General features: G+C 56.5%; 1 non-coding gene across 1 annotated transcript; it reads left to right on the forward strand.

Moving 5' to 3' along the window:
* Positions 1 to 24,351: 24,351 nt before the first annotated feature.
* On the forward strand, positions 24,352 to 24,458 carry LOC130017448 (U6 spliceosomal RNA). Its single transcript, XR_008791407.1, has one exon. It is a non-coding gene; the product is annotated as a U6 spliceosomal RNA (small nuclear RNA).
* The last annotated feature ends 1,089 nt before the right edge of the window (positions 24,459 to 25,547 follow it).

The raw sequence follows: 25,547 nt of genomic DNA on the forward strand, positions 1-25,547 counted from the left end.
AAGCCCATCCCCACTCCCAGCCACCCTGGCAACCACCCTAGCAACGGAGTCTGACCTGGGTAGCAGCCCCAGGTGGGGGCAGGTGGGAGAGACCCTATAAAGGCCACCTTGGACCAAGGGAGGGCGCAGCTGCTGCCTCAACCCAAATGCTGCTTGCACCCACGTGACCGAGCACATGTGGTACCCAACCGAGCACACGGGTCCCCTGCATCTCCCCTCTTGGGATGGGGATTTTCCTGCTCTCCTGTCTGATGCTGGGGGGTGTGTAGGGGTCTCTCCGCCCTTGGAGAAGCCCGGGTGGGCTCTTTCTTTCTTTCTTTCTTTCTTTCTTTCTTTCTTTCTTTCTTTCTTTCTTTCTTTCCTTCCTTCCTTCCTTCTTTCTTTTTTCTTTCTCTCTTTCTTTCCTTCTTTCTCTCTTTTTTCTTTTTATTTCTTTCCTTCTTTCCTTCTTTCTTTCCTTCTTTCTCTTTTTTCTTTTTTCTTTCTCTCTCTTTCCCTTCTTTCCTTCTTTCCTTCTTTCTTTCTCTTTTTTCTTTCTCTTTCATTCTTTCCTTCTTTCTTTCTTTCCTTCTTTCTCTTTTTCTCTTTCTCTTTTTTCTTTCTCTCCTTTCTTCTTTCTTTCTTTCCTTACCTTCTTTCCTTTTTTCTCTCTCTTCTTTATTTCTCTCTCCCTCTCCCTCCCTTTCCATTCCTCTCCCCCCTCCCCCTCCACACCTTCAAAAACCCTCCAAATAAATTCTATTTACTTCACTGCCCGTCTGCTCCTGAAATTCCTTCCTGCGAGGCGAGACAAGAACCCAGTGCCCCTGGGTCCCGGGGGGCAGAGGCGGATGGGGAGAAAGTGACTGTCTCTTCCTCCCCACTCCACAAGCCACCCGTGGGGCCCCCCACATCAAAGGGAGCCACCAACTACCCTGAATCCAGCCGAGAGGCAAAGAAGACACCAGGACCAGTGTGGGGGGAGGGGTGGGGGGTCCCCATCCACCGTGAGGCGCTCGGAGCTGGCGACTTGGGGGTCACGGGGAAGGCTGGGGCGATTCCAGGGTGGGCCGTGGATGGAGAACGGAAGACGGGTCTGGCTCCAGATGTGCCTTTCTCGAGCCCCCTGGGTGCCCCCCGGGACATTCGGGGGGTGTCCTGGCCACGGCGTGTGGGGGGGACAGGGCGAGAGGGGGTCACGGTCGCCGGACAGAGGTGGGCAGGCCTGGCCCTGACCAGGACTCCACCAGGACAGCGGGAGAAGGAAGCGGCTCTCCTGGGCCTGTAGCACACGTTGGGGGGCCACGGGGAGATGGGCCGGGGGCTCCGGGCTCAGTGCTCAGGGCCAAGCCCTGGCAGCGGTGGGCCAGGACGGAACCCGGGTCAGCCGCACGTGGGGTAAACGCTGTCCCCAGCCCCTCCCGGGCACCCCCGAGGGCTGAGAGGGGGCACGACCCCCAGGTGGCCCGGCTGTGCCAACCATGACGGTCCCCGGCCCCTCCGCCAGGGAACCGAGGGCCGTGCCCCCAAGCAGGGTTAAGATGGGGTCCGGCCTTCAGAGTGGCCCCCCACAGCCCCGAGAAAGCCCCCCTGCTCCCCCATCTCTGCAGGCACCACTGCGGGGAGGGGCCAGGCTGGGTGCCGGCAAAGGGAAACTGAGTCTCAGGACGAGGATGAAGCCATGGGGAAGGAGCTGTGTGCGCGTGTGTGTGCATGTGTGTGTGCTTGTGTGCTTGTGTGTATGTGTGTGAGTGCGTGTATGTGAGTGTGTGTATGTGTGTGAATGTGTGCATGTGAGTGTATGTGTGTGAATGTGTCTGTGCGTGTGCAAATGTGTCTACATGTATGTGTGCGAGTGTGTATATGTTTGTATGTATATGTGTGAATGTGTGTGCGTGTGTGTGTTTGTGTGCATGTGTGCGAGTGCGTGTATGTGTGTGAATGTGTGTATGTGTGTATGTGAGTGTATGAGTGTGTGCCTGTGTGTGAATGTGTGTGCATGTGCAAGTGTGCTTACGTATATGTGTGTGAGTGTGTATGTTTGTGTGTATATGTGTGAATGTGCGTGTGCGTGTGCGCATATGTGGGCATTTGTGTGTGCATGTGCGTGAGTGTGTGTATATGTGTGAATGTGTGTGCATGTGCACATGCGTGTGTTTGTATGTGTTGTGTGTATATGAGTGTGTATGTGTGTATGTTAGTATGTGTGTATGTGAGTATGTCAGTTGTGTGAGCGTGTGTATGTCTGAGTGTGTGTGAGTGTGTGTATGAATGTGTGTGCATGTGCGTGTGTGTCTCTGAATGTGTATGTGTTTGAGTGTATTTGCGTGTGTTTGTGTGTATATGAGTGTATGTGTGTATGTTAGTATGTTTGTATGTGAGTGTGTGTGTTTATGAGTGTGCTTATGAGTGTGTGTATGTGTGTGAATGTGTGTGCATGTGCATGTGTGTGTCTGAGTGTATGTGTTTGAGTGTATTTGTGTGTGTTTGTGTGTATGTGTGTGTTTGTATGTGTATGTCTGTGCATGAGTGTGTGTATGTGCGTATATGTGTGTTTGTGAGTGTTATGAGTGTGTATTTGTGAGTGTGTTTGTGTGTACATGAGTGTGGGGGTGTGCTCTGCTGTCCCCAAGGGTCCCCCGACACGCACTGTTTCTCCCCGGGTTCGGGGAGCAGCACCCAGGGCTCACGCCGGAACCAACCAGTTTCTGTTCCCTGCACACAAACGGGGAAATGAGGAAACGGGGAACCGTCTTGAGAGGCGAGAGGCGCGGGGAGGGGGGTCCGGGGGTGGAGTGGGTTCGGCTCCAGTGGCGGGGAATAATGGCTCGAGGCTGCAGTGCTCCTGAGAAACCTTAACCGCAAACCGGAAAGGATTTAAGTGCTTCCAAGGACCCATCCTACATTCCGGAACCGAGCGCCGGAGGACCAGGGAAGAGCAATTCAGGAGAAAACCCAGACGGCCGGGCAGTGGGGGGGTGGGGGGTGGGCACCAAAGGCTGAGCCTGGGCCTCAGAGATCCGAGACAGGGAGTCGAGTGCCCCAGGATAGCCCAGAAGGAACAGACAGTCACACGGCACAGCGGCTGGAGACACAGGACAACGCGGGGCCAGGCCAGCGGGGAGGGCATTTGCCTGCATGCGGCCGACCTGGGTTCGATCCCCGGCATCCCATAGGGTCCCCCGAGCACCGCCAGGAGTGACTCCTGAGTGCAGAGCCAGGAGGAACCCCTGAGCATCGCTGGTGGGACCCCAAAACCCACTCCAGAAATGCAAGACACAAGTGGGGAAAAGGTGTGTGCGGGGTGGGGGTTCGATCGGTCACACACAGGATAACCCAAACCCGGCGGGGCCTCCGTGACTAGGAGGATCAGGGCAGATGTTTCCTGGGTGATTACTACAGGCTGATCCGCCAGAACCGAGTGACCAAACTTCAAAGGGCTGAAGTGAAAACTCAGCAGGGACAGAGACAGGCCCGATAGGACAGTGAAAGGGGCCGAATGCTTCCCTCTCAGAGAGGGAGGGAGGGAGGGAGGGAGACAGACAGGGCCCATCACTGCCCGGTCCTCCCACTGGGAGCAGCCCTAAGGCACCACCAGGTCCAGCCCAAGTGAGGGGGAACTAGAGATGAAATAGATGAGAATATTCAAGATTTGAACATCACCCGTCAACGAGAACCACTGGACATCCAGAGCCCCAGTGCCTGACCACAGCAGGGAGAAACAGCATCAGCATCATTATTATATTATTATTTTTCTTTTTGGGTCCCACCTGGTGATGCTCAGGGCTGACTCCCAGCTCTGCACTCAGGGATCACTCCTGGCGGTGCTCGGGGGACCCTACAGGATGCCAGGGATCGAACCCACGTCGGCCACATGCCAGGCAAACGCCCTCCCCGCTGTGCTATCTGTCCAGTCCCATGACTCATTATTATTATTATTAATATTATAATTTTGGCCTCTTGGGTCCCAACGGGTGATGCTCAGGGCTGACTCCCGGCTCTGCACTCAGGAATCACTCCTGGCGGTGCTCGGGGGACCCTGTGGGATGCTGGGAATCGAACCCGGGTCAGCCGCGTGCAGGGCAAATTCCCTCCCCGCTGTGCTATCTGTCCAGTTCCATGACTATTTATTATTATTATTATTATTATTATTATTATTATTATTTTGGCCTTTTGGGTCCCACTCGGCGATGCTCAGGGCTGACTCCCGGCTCTGCACTCAGGAATCACCCCTGGCGGTGCTCGGGGGACCCTAGGGGATGCCGGGCATCGAACCCGGGTCGGCCGCGTGCCAGGCCAACGCCCTCCCCGCTGGGCTATCGCGCCAGCACCAATTATTTTCACGGGTACGATGGTCCCCGTGCTGAGACACGAGACAGTCTCAACATGTTTCCAAGGAAGCAGCTCGAGAAACGTCTCCGACCACATGAGGATGAAGCAGGACAGAGACGCCCGGGCAGCCCAAATATTTGGGACTCGTGACCCCTGGGATGCGGCTGGGGCCAAAATGGAAACTTCATACTGGGAGATAAAGTCCAGGGAAAACACAGTGTCACAGACAGTGAGTTGCGACTCAGCAGAGGAAATTAACTCGGTGTGTTTGGGCCACGCTTGGCAGTACTCGGGGCTGACTCCCAGGTCTGTGCTCAGGGCTGACTCCTGGCTCTGTGCTCAGGGATGACTCCCAGGCGCTGTGCTCGGGGCTGACTCCTGGCTCTGTGCTCAGGGCTGACTCCTGGCTCTGTGCTCAGGGATGACTTCCAGGCTCTGTGCTCGGGGCTGACTCCTGGCTCTGTGCTCAGGGATGACTTCCAGGCTCTGTGCTCGGGGCTGACTCCTGGCTCTGTGCTCAGGGCTGACTCCTGGCTCTGTGCTCAGGGCTGACTCCCAGCTCTGTGCTCAGGACTCACTCCTGGCTCTGTACTCAGGGCTGACTCCTGGCTCTGTGCTCAGGACTCACTCCCGGCTCTGTGCTCGGGGCTGACTCCCGGCTCTGTGCTCGGGGCTGACTCCTGGCTCTGTGCTCAGGGCTGACTCCCAGGTCTGTGCTCAGGGCTGACTCCTGGATCAGTGCTCAGAGCTGACTCTTGGCTCTGTGCTTGAGGCTGACTCCTGGCTCTGTGCTTGGGGCTGACTCCTGGCTCTGTGCTCAGGGCTGATTCCTGGATCAGTGCTCAGAGCTGACTCTTGGCTCTGTGCTCGAGGCTGACTCCTGGCTCTGTGCTCAGGGCTGACTCCCAGGTCTGTGCTCAGGGCTGACTCCTGGCTCTGTGCTCAGGGCTGACTCCTGGATCAGTGCTCAGAGCTGACTCTTGGCTCTGTGCTCGGGGCTGACTCCTGACTCTGTGCTCAGGGCTGACTCCCGGCTCTGTGCTCAGGGCTGACTCCTGGATCAGTGCTCAGAGCTGACTCTTGGCTCTGTGCTCGAGGCTGACTCCTGGCTCTGTGCTTGGGGCTGACTCCTGGCTCTGTGCTCAGGGATGACTCCTTTGGGGCTTGGGGGACCCTGTGGGGTGCTGGGACTAAGCCCAGGCCAGGCCCCTCCCCACTATGCTCTTCTCCGCCCCCTTGTGAGGCGGGTGCCAGCTGGTTCTCCTCAGGTCTGCAGTGAGGCGGGGGAGGGGCGGGGAGGAACCGGGGCAGCGGAGGGGGGTGGTCTGCCCTGTGGGACCCGCACGCCATCTGTCACCGCGGTGACCAGCCGCACGCCAGGCGCCTGGAGCAGCTGGGCACGACGGAGAACAGATGGATGAGCAGACCCCAGGGGCCGGCAGACCCACTCGCTCTCCGCCCAGCACCCGAGGGGCTGACGAGACCAGACGGACAGACGGACAAAAAGGCCCCAAGAATCAGTGTTTTCCCTCCCAGACATGCGGCCTGCTGCCTGCAGTTCCCAGGTCCCGTGGGCGGGGGTCTGCAGGGGCAAACCCGTCTGTCACCTTGGAACCAGACAGACACCATCCGCCCAACTGTCTGTCTGTCTGTGGGGGCATCCAGGATGCGTCTCCCTGGGGTTTGGGGCTCAGTGAGAACCCGCCTGACTGGGGGGCTTGAGGGCCTGGTTGGAAAGAGCCAGAACCCCCGGAACACGGGCAGAGGGCAGAGGGGGAGCCCATGTGCTATGAGGCTGTGTGGATTCTGGGGGTCGTGAATGGGGGGGTCTTCCAAACCTGTGTCCTGCGCTCTGATGCTTCAGGGGGTCAGGCACGTGCTCAGAGTATCCCCAAGGACCCGCAATCTCCCTGGTCACTCGCCAAGCTGCAACGCCGCCCCCCGATTTTCACCCAGCACTTCTGGGGGCCCCATCCTCAGAAGCTCTAGCGTTCACTCCCTCGACGGGGGCCAAGGACTAGAGCTGGCTGAAGACTCAGGCATCCAGGGGGGCAGAGACCGGGAAGGTCCGGCCCAAAGCCATGTTGGGGGCAGGGGTGGAGGGTCTGAGGGCATCAAGAGTGTCCCCCACTGGCTGGAGAGATAGCACAGCGGGGAGGACGTTTGCCTTGCACGCGGCCAACCCGGGTTCGATTCCCAGCATCCCATATGGTCCCCTGAGCACCGCCAGGGGTGATTCCTGAGTAGAGAGCCAGGAGGAACCCCTGTGCAATGCCGGGTGTGACCCAAAAAAAGAGTGTCCCCCTGAACTCCAGAAAGCTGCCAAAGTTCCCACAGGGTGGGGGAGACTTCTGGGGACGGAGCCCCCTGCCTGCTAGCTGGGGCCACTTCTTCTTTTTTTTTTTTTTGGCTTTTTTTGGGTCACACCTGGTGATGCTCAAGGCTGACTCCCTGCTCTGCACTCAGGAATTACCCCTGGCGGTGCTCGGGGGACCATAGGGGATGCTGGGACTCGAACCCGGGTTGGTTGTGTGCCAGGCCAACGCCCTCCCCGCTGTGCTATCGCTCCAGACCCCTCTTTCTCTCTCTCTTCTTTCCTTTCCCTTTCTTTCTTTCTTTCTTTCTTTCTTTCTTTCTTTCTTTCTCTTTTTTTGGGGTCACACCCAGAGATGCTCAGAACTGATTGATCCTTTCTTTCCTTTCCTTCTTTCCTCTCCTTCTTTCCTTCTCTTTCTCTCACTCTTTCTTTCTTTCCTTCCTGGTCACACCCAGCTGATGCTCAGGGCTGACTCCCGGCTCTGCACTCAGGACTCACTCCTGGCGGTGCTCGGGGGACCCTGTGGGATGCCAGGGATCGAACCCAGGTCGGCCTCATGCCAGGCCAACGCCCTCCCTGCTGTGCCATCGCTCCAGCCCCAGGACCTGGGCACTGCCCGCCATGTGGGCGCCCCAGCCCTCACCCACAGGCCGGTCCTCCCTGCCATTCTCGCCCTCCTCCTCCTCCCTCCCCCATGGCCTTTGCTGCAGTCAGAGGCGAGTGACCCGCGAGGATTTATCTCGTTCCCTTCAGGGAACAAGTTCTTCTCTGCCCTTTAAGGACGGCAGTGGCGGCGGGTTCGGGGGCGGGGGGGGGACTTAATTTTAGCCTCCTTGGGAGGGAGACATCAATTATGTAGAAGACCCAAGTCTCCCCCAGCTGCCCGCCTGCTCTTGGGAGTGTTGTCGTGGACAAACCCCTGGCCAGGCCCGTCTCGGTCTGGCGCCAGGCAAACGGCTATTAGGCGGGGAGAAATGTTCCAGGTGCTAAGAATACCAGGCTGGGTGCGGCAGGACCTGATGGACAGGGCAGGGGGGAGGGGTGTAACGGAGTGGACGTGGGGGACAGGCAGAGGCAGCTCAGGGCCGAGCTGACCCCAAGCACCCAGCTGGGTGTGGCCCCCAAGGGTGGCCCCTGGCCCCAACTAAAACCGAGCTGTGACAAAGATGAGCTTGACATGGACAGTGCTGGACTCAGGGGCCAGTGACCCCAGCCAGCCCCTTGGGGTGCAGGACAGAGGGGTCTGCAGAGAAAGGCCAGCAGGGAGGGCGTTGGCTTTGCACACAGCCCACCTAGGATCGATCCCTGGCATCCCAGAGGGTCCCAGAGACTTGCCCCGAGGGACTCCCTGAGGTGTGTCAGTCCCAAGCATCACTGGGTGCAGGCCCCCAAAAACAAAAATAAGCGGGTCTTGAGCTGGAGTGACAGCACAGTGGGGACGGCATTGGCCTGGCATGCGGTCAACCCGGGTTCGAACCCTGGCATCCCCTAGGGTCCCCCCACGAGCACCGCCAGGAGTGATTCCTGAGTGCAGAGTCGGGAGTCAGCCCTGAGCAATTCTAGCTCCCTCCAAAAATAAATGAGATAGATTAGGGTCTGAGAGATAGTACAGCAGGGAGGGTGTTTGCAGGGCACGTGACTGACCCGGGTTCGATCCCTGGAATCCTCTAGGGTCCCCCAAGCGCCGCCAGGAGTGATTGCTGAGGGCAGAGCAGGGAGTCAGCCCTGTGCATTGCCAGTTGAGACCCAAAAAAGAAAAAAAAAAGAATAGTTTGTAAGTCTAACTATCTCATGGTGGTTCTTTAAAAATATATATTAAAAAAATACACTTGGATTTTGAAAAAAAATTTTTTTAAAAACCTCCCTGGCCAAAAAACAATTCCCAAAGCACTGTTTTCCTTTGGCAAAGACCTGGGGGTCTGATCCTGGTGTCTGCATGGGTGTCTGCTTTTTTTTTTTTGCTTTTTGGATCCCACCCAGTGATGCTTGGGGGTTCCTCCTGGCTCTGCACTCAGGAGTCACTCCTGGCGGTGCTCGGGGGACCCTATGGGATGCCGGGGATCGAACCCGGGTCGACTGCGTGCAAAGCAAATGCCCTCCTCGCTGTGCCATCGCTCCAGCCCTGGAACTGCATTTTCTGCGCGACTTTGATTTGCGTGGCTCTTCCTGGCCGGTGATGGACAGATGTCCCTGGGCTGGACACCAGCTATCCTCCTCTCTGGCCGGAGTGACTGCCCACGCAGCCCTCAGTGGCCGGCACCGACCCGGCTTTATATTGGCTTGTTAAGAGTCGGGACCCGCCGGTCAGCCTCTGAGCACAGACCCAGCCAAGGGACCCCTCGCAAATCCCTTCTGCCAAGGGGTGGCGTGCACCCCCTTTAGGGGGCTGCATGTCTCTCCCGGGCAGTTCTGACGTTTGGGCCAATGGACTGTTTCTGGGGGGGCCTGCTGGTTTTTTTTTTTTGGCATTGGATATTCCCGCTCCCTGGGGAATTCTGCGTCTGGCAGGGCCCCAGGGCGCGAGCGGAGTGTGAGGAAGGGAGAGGACTTGCTAAAATTAACCACGGGCTTGGCGGCTGTGGCGGTGAACTCGTGCAAGGGATTAGTACAAGGAGTTCCTGGGTCTGTGGGTCTGTCTGTCTGTCTCTCTGTCTCTCTCTGTCTGTGTCTGATAGAGAATGTCTCTGTCTCTCTGTCTCTGTCTCTGTCTCTATCTCTCTGCCTCTGTCTCTCTGTGTCTCTGTGTCTGATAGAGACTGTCTCTGTCTGTCTCTCTCTGTTTCTGTCTGTGTCTGATAGAGATTGTCTCTATCTCTGTTTCTGTCTCTGTCTCTGTATATCTCTTTGTCTCTGTCTCTCTGTGTCTCTGTCTCTTTGTCTCTGTCTACCTCTGTCTCTGTCTCTATCTCTGTTTCTGTCTCTCTATGTCTCTGTCTCTTCATCTCTGTCTACCTCTGTCTCTGTCTCTATCTCTTGTCTCTATCTCTCTCTGTCTCTCTGTCTCTGCCTCTCTCTGTCTCTGTGTTTGATAGACTGTCTCTGTCTCTGTCTCTCTTGGTCTCTGTCTCTGTGTCTCTGTGTCTCTGTCCCTGTGTCTCTGTCCGTGTCTCTCTCTGTCCCTGTCTCTCTCTTTCTCTCACAAATACAGACACACACACACAGAGTTTCCAACCAGCTCCTGCCCCAGCTCCCAGTGTTGCGTCCAGCCTGCTGCCCGGCCGCGTTCCCATGTCTCCACTGGCTTCTCGTCCTGGTGGGCACCGAGACTCACCAGGGGTCAGAGGCGCAGACCTGGGCCTGACCCTTGGTGCATGTTCTGGGGGTCTCTGGGCCCCGATGGTGTCGGACTTGGTGCTGCAGCCGTCGTGGCTGTGCCGTGAGCGAGGGGGGCTGAGCCCTGGAGCTGGGAGCAGGGGCGCTGTGGGTGGGTGCGCCCTGGAGCTCCGAGGAAGGTCAGTGGCAGGGGCTGCACTGAGCCACCATGCGTGTCCCCAAACACACACACGTACACACAAACATGCACACACATACAAACACACGCATGCTCAGTGCACACGTGTACACACATATGCGTGCTCAATGCATACACATATGCAGCACATGTGCACACTTAATGCACACACGTACACACATGTGCACACAAGCATGCACACATGTGCATACCAATGCGCGCACACACATACAAACACGCGCGGGTGCTCAATGCACACATGCAACATACATGCACACTCAACACATACACACACGTGTGCACACATGCGCACATATACGAACACACATGCTCAATGCATACACACACGTGCATACAAATGTGCACACACATACAAACATACATGTGCGGGTGCTCAATGCACACACATGCACACATGTGCACACACATGCATGCTCAATGCACACGCATATGCAACACACGTGCACGCTCAATGCACACACGCACACTCAATGCACACACACATGCACACACATGCGCACATGTACACACGTGTGCACACATGCACACACACGCACGCTAAATGCATACACACATGCATACACGTGCATACAAATGTGCACACACATACAAACATACATGTGCGGGTGCTCAATGCACACGTGCACACATGTGCACACACGTGCATGCTCAAGGCACATACATGCAACACATGTACACAGAGTGCATACATGCACACACGTGCACACTCAAGGAATACATGCATGCACATGAACACACACACATGCTCAGTGCATACACACATGGACACACACAAGCATGCAAGCGCACACACATGGGGCCTGGGCCTCTCTCCAACACCTGTCCCCATCTCGCACCTGAGCCGGGTCACTGTCCCTCTCCCTGCCCTCGGCCCCGCACACACCGCGGCCGGCAGACGGTGGTGGCCCTGGCCAGTGTGGGCGCTGCGGGCGCCCCCTGGTGGCCGTGACTGGTACAAGGCGGAGCAGGAGCGCTGGGAAGGGGCCCGGGTGGGACACGATGCCCACTCGGCCCGGCGCCTGGGAAGGGGGAGGCAGGGTGGGGCACTGGCTCCAAAGACGCGCCTTTTATTTATTTATTTATTGACTTTTTGGGTCCCACCCGACGATGCTCAGGGCTGACTCCTGGCGGTGCTCGGGGGACCCTATGGGATGCCGGGGGTCGAACCCGGGTCGGCCGCGTGCAAGGCAAATGCCTCCCTGCTGAACTATCCATCTAGTTCTGTGACTCTATTATTATTATTATTATTATTATTATTATTATTATTTTGGCTTTTGGGGTCCCACCCGGCGATGCTCAGGGCTGACTCCTGGCTCTGCACTCAGGGGTCACCCCTGGCGTTGCTCGGGGGACCCTAGGGGATGCCGGGGGTCGAACCCGGGTCAACCAGGTACAAGGCAAATGCCCTTCCTGCTGTGCTGTCTCCCCGGCCCCACTAACCCTTTGGGTGACAGATAATCCTGCCTAACTGTATTTAGGGGACAGTATGTCTAGACGTAAGGGCTGGAGCGATAGCACAGCGGGTAGGGCGTTTGCCTTACAAGCGGCCAACATGGCCGACCCGAGTTCGATTCCTCCGCCCCTCTCGGAGAGCCCGGCAAGCTACCGAGAGTATTCGATATGCCAGACACAGTAACAACAAAGTCTCCAATGGAGACGTTACTGGGCCCGCTCGAGCAAATCGACGATCAACGGGAGGGCCTTTATCTTATCTTTATCTATGTCTAGACGTGTGAAGAGAATCGTAGCCCTCTAGCACTGTCCTCCCGTTGTTCATCAATTTGCTCGAGCGGGCAACAGTAAGGTCTCCATTGTGAGACCTGTTGTGACTGTGTTTGGCTTATCGAATATGCCACAGGGAGCTTGCCAGGCTCTGCCGTGCAGGCAGGATGCTCTCAGTAGCTGGCCGGGCTCTCCAAGAGGGGCGGAGGAATCGAACCCGGGTCGGCCACGTGCAAGGCAAATGCCCTACCCGCTGTGCTATTGCTCCAGCCCATGAAGAGAATCGTAAGCACAATAATAAAGTTGTGTTGAAAGTGAAAAGTTTCAACAGACCCAGCAGGTAAGCAGGTAAATGCCGTCAGAGAGGTGACAGAGTGTTAGTTCCCCCTGGAGAAAATAAATATCTTAAAAAGATCATGTCTAAAAAAGAAAACATTTTCTCAGACTCGTCAAATATTCCATTGATCACATACTAACCAGCAAAAAAAAAACAAAAAGATAATTTCTGCAATATGACCCTGATATCTGGTCAAGAAAATCATGGACTCTACATCATTAGGGAGCTTAATGAGCGATAGCACAGCGGGGAGGGGCATTTAATTAGGAGACCCTAATTATCTAAAATTTTAGAATTCCAAGAGTATGCGGCCACTCCTATGTCCGCACAACATCTTACGCTATTCGTAACAAGCAATACAAAATAAACTGTCTTGGGGGCTAGGGCGATAGCACAGCGGGTAGGGCGTTTGCCTTGCACGTGGCCGACCCGGGTTCGATTCCCAGCATCCTGTATGGTCCCCTGAGCACTGCCAGGAGTAACTCCTGAGTGCAGAGCCAGGAGGAACCCCTGTGCATTGCCAGGTGTGACCCAAAAAGGAAAAAAAAGAAAAAAAAACAAATAATAATGGTGGGACTGGTGTCGAAATATTGAATGTAATCAAAGTAGAGAGAGAGTATGGGGGCAATTGTGTGCCACACAGGCAGGAGGAGGGTTGGTATGGGGGAGGGGGGATACCGGGGACATTGGTAGTGGGGAATGTGCACTGGTGGAGGGATGGGTGTGTGATCATTGCGTGACCAAAACTCAATCATGAAAGCTTTGTAACTGTGTCTCACAGTGATTCAATTTTTTAAAAAATTCTCTTCACACATCTAAACATAAATACAGTCAGGCAGGTAGGATTATGTGTCACTGAAAGGGTTAGGGACGGGCAGAGAGACAGGACAGCAGGGAGGGCGTTTGCCTTGCATGTACCTGACCTGGGTTCAATCCCCGGCATCCCAGAGGGTCCCCTGAGCCCCACCAGGAGTGATTCCTGAGTGCATCCCATCAAAACACGATCTGAGCATCACATCAAAGTGCTGGGTATCACATCAAAAATAAAACAAACAAACAAAACCCATGAGGCTTTATACTGGCTTTAGATTTCGGTTTTTCATTTGGGACTGTCTGGGTGGGGGGGTCACACCCAGCGATGCTCAGGGCTCACGGCTGGCTCTGCAGATTCACAGTGTATGAAGACCAACTCCTGGTTTCCTGATCATCTTAAATGAACTTCAAGGTTTTCTTTTCCATATTGACGCCACTGTTTTCATCCCTTTGACCCTGAGACCCACCAGGCTGCAGTGGCCGACTGTCACCAAACGCAGAGGCAGGCCTATGTGGGTGTGTGTGGCCCTAAAACCCGTCGGTAAACCTGACAGAGACCTGGGCCCTACGCAAACAGGATGAGAACGCTATTCGGGTCTCCCAAAGAGGAATCGAAAGAGCTATGCTTGGAGTATCACGCTTCACTCAAACGAGAGAAAGAATCCAGAGTTCCGACCTCCGCCAACGATCAAGAATCAGGGACGCTGTCTCGCTTGCCAAGGCGTCAAAAATCAGATGGGCTGGACACGTAATGCAATTTGGAGACGACCGCTGGACTAGAGCCGTCACCGACTGGATTCCACGGGAAGTCAAAAGACCGCGTGGCCGCCCCCCTACGAGATGGTCAGACTTCTTTGTCAAGACCCTGAACGATCGGTTTGAGGCTCTTCGTGTTCCTAGAACGAGCAGACGCCATGAGGCTACGCTAGCACGCGACAGGAACGGATGGAGGCGTTACTGGTGCCCGCTCGAGCCAATCGATGACTAACGGGATGTCAAGTGATCGAGTGAAACCTGCCAATCACATCCCTGCCAACCACCTGCCACTCACATCCCTCTGCTCTTGAGTGACAGCTCGATGCCAGTGAGGACACCAGCTAGTTGTAGTGGCAGACTAGAGTCCTCAAAACTTGGGGCTGGAGTGATAACACAGCGGGTAGGGCGCTTGCCTTGCACGTGGCCGACCCGGGTTCGATCCCCAGCATCCCCTAGGGTCCCCCGAGCACTGCCAGGAGTGATTCCTGAGTGCAGAGTCGGGAGTCAGCCCTGAGCATCGCTGGGTGTGACCCAACCCACACCTGGTTCCCCCCAAAAAAGATTCCATTCTCCGGCTCCTGACAAGCCAAGACCCCCTGGGCTTTCCGGGACCCCTGAAGGACGGCCAAGTTCCTATTCCCAGTGGGGTTCAGGAAGGATTTTGAGGCATCTCCTAAGTTGGTCCCTCCTCTTCCTCCATGCAGAAAAAGGCAGAAAAAAAACTCCGGCTTTATTTTTCACACGTTCAGGGCAAGCTCAAGTTATTTTTATCTCTTTAAATTATTTCCAGCCTCTTTTTAAAAATGCTATTTCTACGTGTGTATGTGTGTGTGTGTGTGTATATATATATATATATGTATATATATCTCATTTAATGAGGTGCATTGCTAAGTGTGTTGGGTTGTACGTATTTCAGAAGGCTGAGCGCCAAGCCTGATGGGAATGTGCCAATCCCAGAGTCACTGCTTGGGGCACGGCCTCGAGCCGGCTGGCAGCCGAATCCCGGGAGGACAGTGAAGATGGAGAGTGACAGAAGGTGGGCGGAGGGTCCCTTCTGGGCGGCCTTTCTCAAAAACGGGTGAGAGTGCGCAGGGCACAGCGCCCTGTGAGGGACAAGAAGGGGACCAGGGAAAGAGCCTCACAGGAAACTCCCACCACTGAGAAGGCGGAAAGGGCCGGAGTGATAGCACAGCGGGGAGGGCGTTTGCCTGGCACGCGGCTGACATGGGTTCGATCCCCGGCATCCCATCGGGTCCCCTGAGCACCGCCAGGAGTGATTCCTGAGTGCAGAGCCAGGAGTCAGCCCTGAGCATCGCTGGGTGGGTCTCGAAACCCAAAATATTTTTTTAAAAATTAAAATAGGGGGGCTGGAGCGATAGCACAGCGGACAGGGCGTTGGCCTGGCACGCGGCTGACCTGGGTTCGATCCCCGGCATCCCACAGGGTCCCCCGAGCACCACCAGGAGTGATTCCTGAGTGCAGAGCTGGGAGTCAGCCCTGAGCATCACCGGGTGGGACCCAAAAAGCAAGAAATAAATAAAAGACAGACAGGTAATAAATAAATATGACCAGGGGAGCACAGACAAGCTGGAGAATGTGGCAACCCAAGTCTGAGCCCTCACGGCATTCGGTCTGGTGAACACCACGGGGAATGGCCCTGGGTGTGGGGTGTAGCCCTTTGCCACAATGAACAACACTGGGAACAGGCGGACAAGGGCGAGGAGACAGGGGTTGGGGAGCACAGAGACCACAGGAGGGTGCAAACTAGTGACAGGCTGTGCCCCGACCTGAGTGAGGGAGTGTGTGACTGTAACAGGCTGTGACTGACCCGGGTGACTGTGTGGCTGTAACAGGGTGTGACTGATCCGGGTTAGTGTGTGATTGTAACCAGGTGTGACTCACCTGGGTGAGTGTGTGACTGATCTGAGTGTGTGACTGCTACTGGGTGTGACTGACCCGGGTGAGTGTGTAACTGTAACTGGGTGTGACTGACCCTGGGGTGTGTGACTGTAACTGAGTGTGACCGACCCGGGTGAGTGTGACTGTAACCAGGTGTAACTCACCTGAGTGAGTGTGAGACTGTATGAGACTGTAACGGAGTGTGCCCTAACCCGGGTAAGTGTGTGACTGTAACAGGTTGTGACTGACCTGGGAGAGTGTGTGACTGCTACCGGGTGTGACTGACTCCTGGTGACTGTGTGACTGTCACAGGGTGTGACTGACTCCTGGTGACTGTGTGACTGTCACAGGGTGTGACAGACCCTGGGGTGAGTGTGTGACTGTTACCGGGTGTGAGTGATCTGGGTGAGTGTGACTGTTACCGGGTGTGACTCACCTGGGTGAGTGTGTGACTTTAACAGACTGTGACTGACCCAGGTGAGTGTGTGGCTGTAACCGGGTGTACCCTGACCCAGTGACTGTGTGGCTGTATCAGGCTGTGACCGACCCGGGTGACTGTGTGAGTGTAACAACAGGTTGTGGCTTTGTGGGTGAGTGAGTGTAACCGGGTGTCTCCTGAGGCCAGGTGGGTGTCATAGTAAAGGGGGGGCGCCTCTTTACGGCTTTACGGCTCACAGGTCTTCCCCGGGTTGTCTGGAAGCACCGTTATTCCGAGCTGGGTGGAGATCAAGAAGCAATCGGCCCCCCAGGTCAGATGCGGTCACTTTGTTTACCAGTGACCATTATGCTGCCGGTTTTTGACCAGTTGTAGGGCCACAGCTCAACCCTGGGGGCTGCCCGGGCCCGTGGTTTTGGGGTGGACCCTACACAGCCCCAGCCCCCTCTCCTGCCCCCACCCCCAGCACCAGCCTCTTCCCCCTCAGCTCCCTGGAGACCCCCGGAGCTGCTTCTAGCCCATCTCCTCGGGGTCCCTGGGACCTGCCCAGTCCCCATGTGTCCAGTCATGGCCGAGACGGGTCAGCCCGCACACACGGCGCCTCACTGCCAGGTCAGTGATATCAGCGAGGCCCTTGGCCTGGCGCCCTGACCCTGCTGGCCACTGCTGATGGAAGGACCTCCCCGGGGGACTGAGCCCGCAAGTTCCCTGAATGAATGAAGATGGACTTGGAGGGGCTGGAGCGAGAGCACAGCGGGGAGGGCGTTTGCCTTGCACGCGGCCGACCCGGGTTCGGTTCCCAGCATCCCATGGGGTCCCCGAGCATCGCCAGGAGTGACTCCTGAGTGCAGAGCCAGGAGTGACCTCCTGTTCATCACTGGGTGGGACCCAAAAAGCAAAAAAAAAAAAGATGGACTTGGAGGTGAGGGTCTTCGCGGCTGGGGACGGTCACCGCCAGGGTAGCAGATGGAATGTGACCAGCTGAGGTCAGTTGCACAGGACAGTGGCCTTGGAGCTCTGGGCTGGATAGGGAAACGGGGCCAGAGGGGGACATTGGGAAGAGTCTCAGAAAGGTTGTCACCCGGCGGGCAGGGCAGTGGGCAGGGCCAGTGAGGGCAGCAGACAGCTCCCGGGTGACCCTGCAGGTGTCCCTGGGGGAGGGGTGTTGCCAGGTCCCACCCCAGGCTGGCCCATCTGGGGACGCCCTGCACTCAGGACCCCCAGGGGTCCTGCCTCATGCCCCCCACCCTGGGAAGCACACGCCAAGTTCCACCTCCCCAGGACTGGGGCAAGCGGGAGGAAACGCCCCCTGACCACACCCTGACCAACATAGGGGGACTCAGGTACCCTCCTGGGCGCTGGACACAAGACAGGACCAGGGTATGAGGCTTGGGGGCAGCTGGCCTGCGGCAGGGACACCCCTCAGAGCCCCCCAACCCTTGCAGAGGGGAGAGGGTCCCGGGGGACCCAGGCTGGGGTCCGGGCTCCCAGCTCTGCCTTACATAAGCCACGACAGCGCCTGGAGCTGCCTTCCTGGCTCTTCCCGGAGACTTCGGTGCTCGGCTAAATTTAGGGCGGTGACTCAGAAGACGCCCTGCAAGGCACACGCGCGCCCCCCAGTCTCGGGGCCCCCGCAGGCAGGCTCACTGCGCCTCCCGGCTGGCGGCTTTCTCTCCCCCCACCCCCCACCCCCGCCGCCCGCCTTCTGCCTCCAGCCCAGGGGCTGGCGGTTCATTCTGCAAAGTCTTGAAGGGGAACCGCACCCCGGACAAGGTGGAGAGATGTCCGCGGGGAAAAGGGTGCGAGGGATGGGGAGGGTCCCTTCCTGACTGTTGGCGGCCGGAGCGAGAGCACAGGAGGGAGGGCGTTGGCCTGGCACGCGGCCGACCCGGGTTCGATCCCCGGCATCCCCTAGGGTCCCCCGAGCACCGCCAGGAGTGATTCCTGAGCGCAGAGCCGGGAGTCAGCCCTGAGCATCGCCGGGTGGGACCCAAAAAAGCCAAAAAATAAAATAAAAACACACATACACAGCCCAGGACTTTGCCTGTTCCTTGCACAAACCCACACGGCCCCCAACATTTCAAACAGGGCCGGGCCCTGGAGGAAGGGACCCGGGTGTCCGCCCTGGTGGACGCCACCCCCCCATGCTGTGTGACCCCCCGGGCACTGTGACACCCTCTCTGAGTCAGGGATGAGCCGCAGCTCGGGCGGGGAGAGGGGGTGGTCGCGGGATGGGGGTGGGGTTGCTCAGGGCCTGTCCCTGTCCAGCTGCTCCGTCACCACCACCCCCTGCACCTCCCCCGACAGCGCTTCTCCAGAAGGTTCCAGAAACGCAGCCGCCCCCCTCCCCCCACTTCCAGCACCCCCCCTTGTGGGGGAGACAGCACCCAGGGCTTTGCATGCCTGAGCCCCGGGTTTGACCCCCCAGGACCTCCACCCCACTCCCCGAGCACTTGGGGAGCACTCCCCCGTGTACTTGGGAGACACTCCCCGAGCACTTAAGGAGCCCTGAGCACTTAAGGAGCACTCCCCGAGCTCTTGGGGAGCACTCCCCCAGCTCTTGGGGATCACTCCCCCGTGTACTTGGGGAACACTCCCCAAGCACTTAAGGAGCCCCGGGCACTTAAGGAGCACTCCCTGAGCACTTGGGGAGCATTCCCCCAGCACATGGGGAGCACTCCCCCGTGTACTTGGGAGACACTCCCCAAGCACTTAAGGAGCCCCGGGCACTTAAGGAGCACTCCCTGAGCACTTGGGGAGCATTCCCCCAGCACATGGGGAGCACTCCCCATGTACTTGGGGAGCATTCCCCAAGCACTTAAGGAGCCCTGAGCACGTAAGGAGTACTCCCTGAGCACTTGGGGAGCATTCCCCCGAGCTCTTAAGGAGCACTCCCCGAGAACGTGAACACTCCCTGGGCACTTTGGGAGCACTCCCTGAGCACCTGGGGAGCACTCCCTGAACACAGAGCTGGGAGTCGCCGCCGAACAAACCTCGGCGCCTCTATTTCCTGTGTGTGGGAAATCTTCTTCCCTGCCAAGCCGTCAGCCACGAACCCACGCGCTCCGGGCCCCGAGTTAGACCAGAACCTGTCCGGAAGACGAGTGACCGGCACACGGCACACGGCACACGGCAGCCTGGGACTGTCAAGGGCGCAGAGGGAGGAGTGGGACCCGCCCTCTTGTGTCCCTGTAGGAAGGTTTCACCTCGGCTCCCAGGGGTGAGAGAGGAGCGTCCCCCCTTCCTGAGGGATTAGAGTCAATGCACCCCAGCAAGGGGACCCCAGCCCCTTCTGCCCTGGCCTGGGGGGTCAAGAAAAGCACCTGCACCCCCAAATAATCACATCCTGATACTCACAGTCTCCCATCCAGACGCCCCCTTGAGGGGTGTTTTAGGCAATAATACACAAATCTCAAGCAAATAGCAAGCAAAACCCCCAAAGGCACCCAGAGCCAGAATCCTAGCACAGCGGGGAGGGCGTTGGCCTGGCACACGGCTGACCTGGGCTGGGTCCCCGGCATCGCTTAGGGTCCCCTGAGCACCGCCAGGAGTGATCCTTGAGCACTGCAGGTGTGGGTACACACACACACACCCCTAAGTGTATTTTAAAATGGGCCAAGGTCCCACCCAACCTGAATAAATGCACCCTGTCACCATTCGTGAGCTATATGGTGGGGGAGGGGGGTTCTTCTACCAGCACGGGGGATACCCACAGACAGTCGGTCTCTGAGCAGGCTCAGACCCCATGGTGGCGCCCCGCATGGGGTCTGCTGCCAGGCTGATCATCTGTCCCCAACTTTATGTATTTTTATTTCTTTTTTATTTTTTCTTAACGTTTTTATTGAACCACTGTGAGATAGACGCTTACAAAGCTGTTCATGGTTGGGTTTCAGTCACACAGTGCTCCAACACCCGTCCCTCCACCAGGGCACATTTCCCAGCACCAGGGTCCCCAGGGTCCCTCCCATCACCCCCCACCACCTGCCTCTATGGAAGGGGCCTCTCTCTCTGTGTCTCTCTGTCTCTCTATGTTTCTGTCTCTATCTCTGTCTCTCCTTTTGGGCATTGTGGTTTGCAATATTGATACTGAAAGGTTATCCAGAATATTCCTTACCTACTTGTAACCCTCAGCTCTTGCCCAGCGTGACCCTTCCCAACTATTACGGTCACCCTGGTCCCTTTTCTCTCTCACCCACCCTCAGCCCCACACACCCTTGTGGTCAGTTCCAACCACTGACCAGTCCTCCCAGCCCGTTTCCCCTGGCCGTGGATATTAGTCTTCTACTATAATTTTTTTTCTGCTTTTTTGGTCCCACCCAGCGATGCTTAGGGGTTCCTCCTGGCTCTGCACTCAGGAATTACTCCTGGCCGTGCTCAGGGGACCCTATGGGATGCTGGGAATCGAACCCAGGTCGGCCGCGTGCAAGGCAAACGCCCTACCTGCTGTGCTATCGCTCCAGCCCCGACTATAATTTCCCATACCCCACAAATGAGTGTGATCATTCTATATCTGTCCCTCTCCGTCTGACTCATTTCACTCAGCATGATACCCTGCATGTCCATCCATGTAGAGGCCAATACTATCCTGACAGCTGCATAGTATTCCACTGGGTCGATTCCAGATTTCATGTCTTAAGCACCTTGTTTATTTTTTTGCTTCACTCCCGGCGATGCCCAGGGGTTCCTCCTGGCTCTGCACTCAGGAATTACACCTGGCAGTGCTCGGGGGACCCTGTAATAGGATGCTGGGGATCGAACCTGCGTCAGTTGCATGCAAGACAAAAGCCCTCCCCGCTGCACTATTGCCCGGGCCCATTAAGCACCTTATTTTAAAACCCAATGACCCTGAGTGACATGCCCAGAAGCAGGTCTCAGAGGAGAGCAACACGGGGCATCCGAACTGCATCGGGAGAGAAACGCTCTGTAAACTTCATTACATGCCAGAGCTAAAGCCCTCGTCTGGCGCACAGCTGACCCGAGTTCCAGGCTCAGCACCAAGCTGGCTCTTCACCCCCCATCAGGAGTGATTCCTGAGAGCAGAGCCAGAGGTTAGCTCTGAGCACTGCCCCTTGAGCCCTCCAAATCACGCCCCTCCAAAAAACCCGAACCATTACACTGTCCAGCAAAAGGAGAACCCACGCATTCCACCAAGCTATTTCTCTGAACTGCAGACTCTTCCTTAACCCGGGTCCTGGCACTGCAGAAAATAATTCTCAGGGTCCTAGGTCCACTCAAGGCCATTGCCCACTTCTGCCCAAGCGGACGGAAGTTCAGTGCCGGGGACACAGACCCAGGCATCCCCTGCCCACGTGACTAAAGGCAGGGGCCAGGTGCGGAGGCCTGAAGCTTGTGTAGAGCTGTCTCCAGTGCTTCCGGTTAGTTCCAAGGCCACCCCGTTGGGGTCCCGGAGTGTCCAGCAGGGTGGGCACTGGACTCAACCCCCAGCACCTCACAGGGTCCACCAAGTCCTCCAGGAGTGACCTCCGAGCACAGCGGCAGGAGTCAACCCCCAGACCCGAACAAAGCAAACACCACTCTCTTGCTCCACCGGGCAACAGAACCTTCTGGAAGGTGGAATTAAGCTCCGGGCCTCAGCTGCAGGCTCAGCCTGGCTGAGCTGGACATTTCTGCCCCCTGTCCAGTCATGCCCCGCTAACACTCCGATGGCCCAGACCTGGACACCCATGGGCACAGCCCGGCCAAGACCACACGCATCCCGGCTGCCCCCCACAAGCTGAGCAGGACCTACCTGTCGGCCCGGGGTCCCCCGATGTCCAGCCAGTGAGTGAGCTGTCCACCCCATCCCCCGGAATCACAACCTCGGTGACCATCCTTACGGCAATGCCCAGCTTAGCTGCCTGCAAACGGAGCCCAGAGCCCCTGGGAGCTGGTTTCAACGGTTCTTCCACACCAGAAAGCCGGACCAGAGAGCGGGACCCACAAAGACCCCCGCGACAACCCTCGGCCCATCCCCAACGCAGGTGGTCCAGCCCCGAGAAAGCGCCTGATGCCAGCTCTACCCTGGACCGGCGTCCCATTGGTCGAGATCCGCAGAGGGGGCGGGGCCAGCTGCTCCGCGAGGCTCCTGATTGGCTGGGAGTTTTCCCGTTAGAGGCGCACCTGGGGTGAGATTCTTTGCCCAGATGTGCTCGGTGCCCTAACGAGCATCCAGGTGCGGCTCCCCCAAGGCGTCCGCCCCTGCACGTGACTGTTTCTTAAACCTTAAAACAAGGTTTGGAAGGAAAACCCCGGGAAGCTGGAGGCAACACTGTCTCCGATTCACAGACCAGGAAGCGAGAGTTTAAATCGCTTTATTGTAATTCCATAATCATCGGTCTTTTTTTTTTTTTGACTTTTTGGGTCACTCCTGGCAATGCACAGGGGTCACTCCTGGCTCTGCACTCAGGAATCACTCCCGGCGGTAGCTCAGGGGACCATATGGGATGCTGGGAATCGAACCCGGGTCGGCCACGTGCAAGGCAAACTCCCCACCCGCCGTGCTATCACTCCAGCCCCAATCATCGGTCTTTTGAGGGTGCAATAGGCTTACAGATTTTTTGCTGATTTTTTTGGTTATATTTTGGCGTTTGGGGGCGCCACACCTGGCTGTTCTCAGGACTTATTCCTGGCTCTGCACTCAGGAATCACTCCTGGCGGTGATCAGGGGACCCTATGGGATGCTGGGAATCGAACCCGGGTCGGCACATGCAAGGCAAACACCCTCCCCGCTGTGCTATCGCTCCAGCCCTGATTATAAGGTTTTTTTTTTTTTTTTTTGCTTTTTGGGTCACACCCGGCAATGCACAGGGGTTACTCTGGGTCATGCACTCGGGAATTACTCCTGGCAGTACTCAGGGGACCATGTGGGGTGCTGGGAATTGAACCCGGGTCAGCCGTGTGCAAGGCAAACGCCCTACCCGCTGTGCTATCGCTCCAGCCCCTGATTATAGGTATTTTTTTAAAGTCTCTGCACATTTAACCATAAAATGGATGCACAAGCCTCCATCGATATTAATAAACTTGGAAATTCAAAGCAGAGACTTGAGGAATTAACCAAATGCGCTCAGACTCTGAGTTTTAAACGTTTGGCAGTAAGATTGCCACGGGGTATAACTGTCAGTCTTATTCCCTAAATATTCTTGATCTCGCTTGTATATTTTGTGCGGTGGTGGATATCAACGAAGAATCTGTTGGAAATGCCTCAATTCCTTTCAGTAATCAGTATTTCGACATCGGTAGCAAATTCTCCGTTAAGGAATGGAGACACGGGAAATTCTGTCTCGCTGTGAGGTGAGGGGTTAAGAGACAGTAGGATGGGGCGGGAGCGATAGCACAGCGGGTAGGGCGTTTGCCTTGCATGCGGCTGATCTGGGTTCGATTCCCAGCATCCCATAGGGTCCCCTGAGCACCACCAGGCGTAATTCCTGACTGCATGAGCCAGGAGTCAGCCCTGAGCCAAATCCAATATATACATTAAATAAACGTATCGTGAATAATAACTAGTTTCACCGACTGTATGTTGACATCTTGTTATGTAACAACTATTACCGTATTACACAGATGAGCAGAGACAGATCCAGGGAGGTTTATGGGTTTGCTCAGCTCCCAGAAATCGGATGGGGTGGCGCTAGGGGCTGACACTTGGGGGCCTTGGAAAACTCCTGCCCGGAAGTTTCAGGGACAAAGTCAAATCGTGGGGTGCCCGGCTATACAGAGACTTACGGCGCCGTGGGCTCCCAGTGCAGGGAAAGACATTTTCCACCTTTGCAGTTTTCTGACAAGAGCCAAACTTGGAAGCAACGGAGGGGATGGAAGATTCCACCCAGCACTGACTCACGCAGCGTGCCACCGAGCCGGAGGACTGTCAGACAAGGCGGAGACGTCATTAATAACGGCCTGCTAGGAGAAAAAAAAGATGTGTCTGCACGCAGGGGCCCGGGGCTGACATCAGGCCGGAGACTTGAGTCCTGGGGGCAGCCTGGGCACCGGTTCCTAAGATGAGAGCGGGAGCCGTCACCATGGCAACCACTTGCCCTGGACCACGGCAGGCCCGCGGCTCTTTCTCCCCCACTCACCGCTTCCCACCCTTCCAAATCCCTCGCTGAATCTCTCTGCTCTCCCCCCCCCCCACACCCCTGGGTCGCCCTCAACAGACAAAGAGCAGCTTAGGCCGTTGTCAGGGTGCCGCGGTGTTGAGTTTGGACAGCGTTTCCAAACTCCTTTGAGATAGGAACCAGGTCCCCTTGGACAGCTGTGAGGAAATAGAATCATTTCAGACCGATGCCTAAGGTCGTTTCGGCAGCACCTAGGACTAAAATTGGAAGGATACAGAGGAGATTAGCATGGCCCCCTGTGCAAGGATGACACGCTACTTTGTGAAGCGTTCCATATTTTGGGACTGGAGCGATATAGCCCAGCGGGTAGGGCGTTTGCCTCGCACACGGTCGACCTGGGTTCGATTCCTCCGCCCCTCTCGGAAAGCCCGCAAGCTACCGAGAGTATCTCACCTGCATGGCAAAGCCTGGCAAGCTCCCCGTGACGTATTCGATATGCCAAACACAGTAACAACAAGGCTCACCATTTGTCGTGAGACGTTACTGGGCCCGCTCGAGCAAATCGATGAACAACGGGAGGACAGTGCTACCGTGATACAGTGCCTAAGGTCCAACGTTCAGGACCCGAGAGATAGAACGGGGGTGGGGGCGTGGGAGGGAGGGCACGCGGTCGACCCGGGTTCAGCGCCCCCTGAGTCCCGCCAGGAGTGATCCCTGAGTGCAGAGCCAGGAGTCACCGAAACAAACAGAAGAAGACACATTTCCGTCCAAAAGCAATTGAAATAAGTGAAAATGTTCTCTCTGGCCCTCATCCCCTGGAAAGTGGTGAGAAGGGAGGAAGGGGGTCTTCCAGATGCTTAAAACATCTTATTTGCCTTCAACTATGACACGTTGTTCCTCGTTCGAATTTTCCAAGTGAGGGACCCTGATTCCATTTTCACTCACTTTCCTAGAAGAAATTTGCATTTTCTTGTTCTTTTTTTTTTTTTTTTTTTTGCTTTTTGGGTCCCACCCGACGATGCTCAGAGCTGACTCCTGGCTCTGCACAGGAATTACTCCTTGGCGGTGCTCAGGGAACCCTATGGGATGCTGGGAATCGAACCCGGTCAGCCACATGCCAGGCCAACGCCCTCCCCGCTGTACTATTGCTCCGGCTCTTAGCTCCACCTGGGTATGGGATGACAAAATTATGCACTTCTTGAACAAAGAAGAAAACCGGATGGAGGGCCCCACAGCTCCCAGAGAATGCTCCGGGCCCCAAACAGAGCCGATATCACTGGGAGGTCCCAGATGGGGTAGGTGCTGCTGTCCCGCCTTCTCCAGATGGAACCCCGGTGACCATGAGTTTCTACAAGCATGGCTCTGGCATGCGGGTACCAGGACAATTTTTCCGCTATATAAGACATTTCCTTATATGCAAAGTGATCAAC

This window comes from Sorex fumeus, unplaced genomic scaffold, assembly GCF_029834395.1.
Source record: "Sorex fumeus unplaced genomic scaffold, SorFum_2.1 ptg000195l, whole genome shotgun sequence".
In the NCBI taxonomy this organism is placed as follows: Eukaryota; Metazoa; Chordata; class Mammalia; order Eulipotyphla; family Soricidae; genus Sorex; species Sorex fumeus.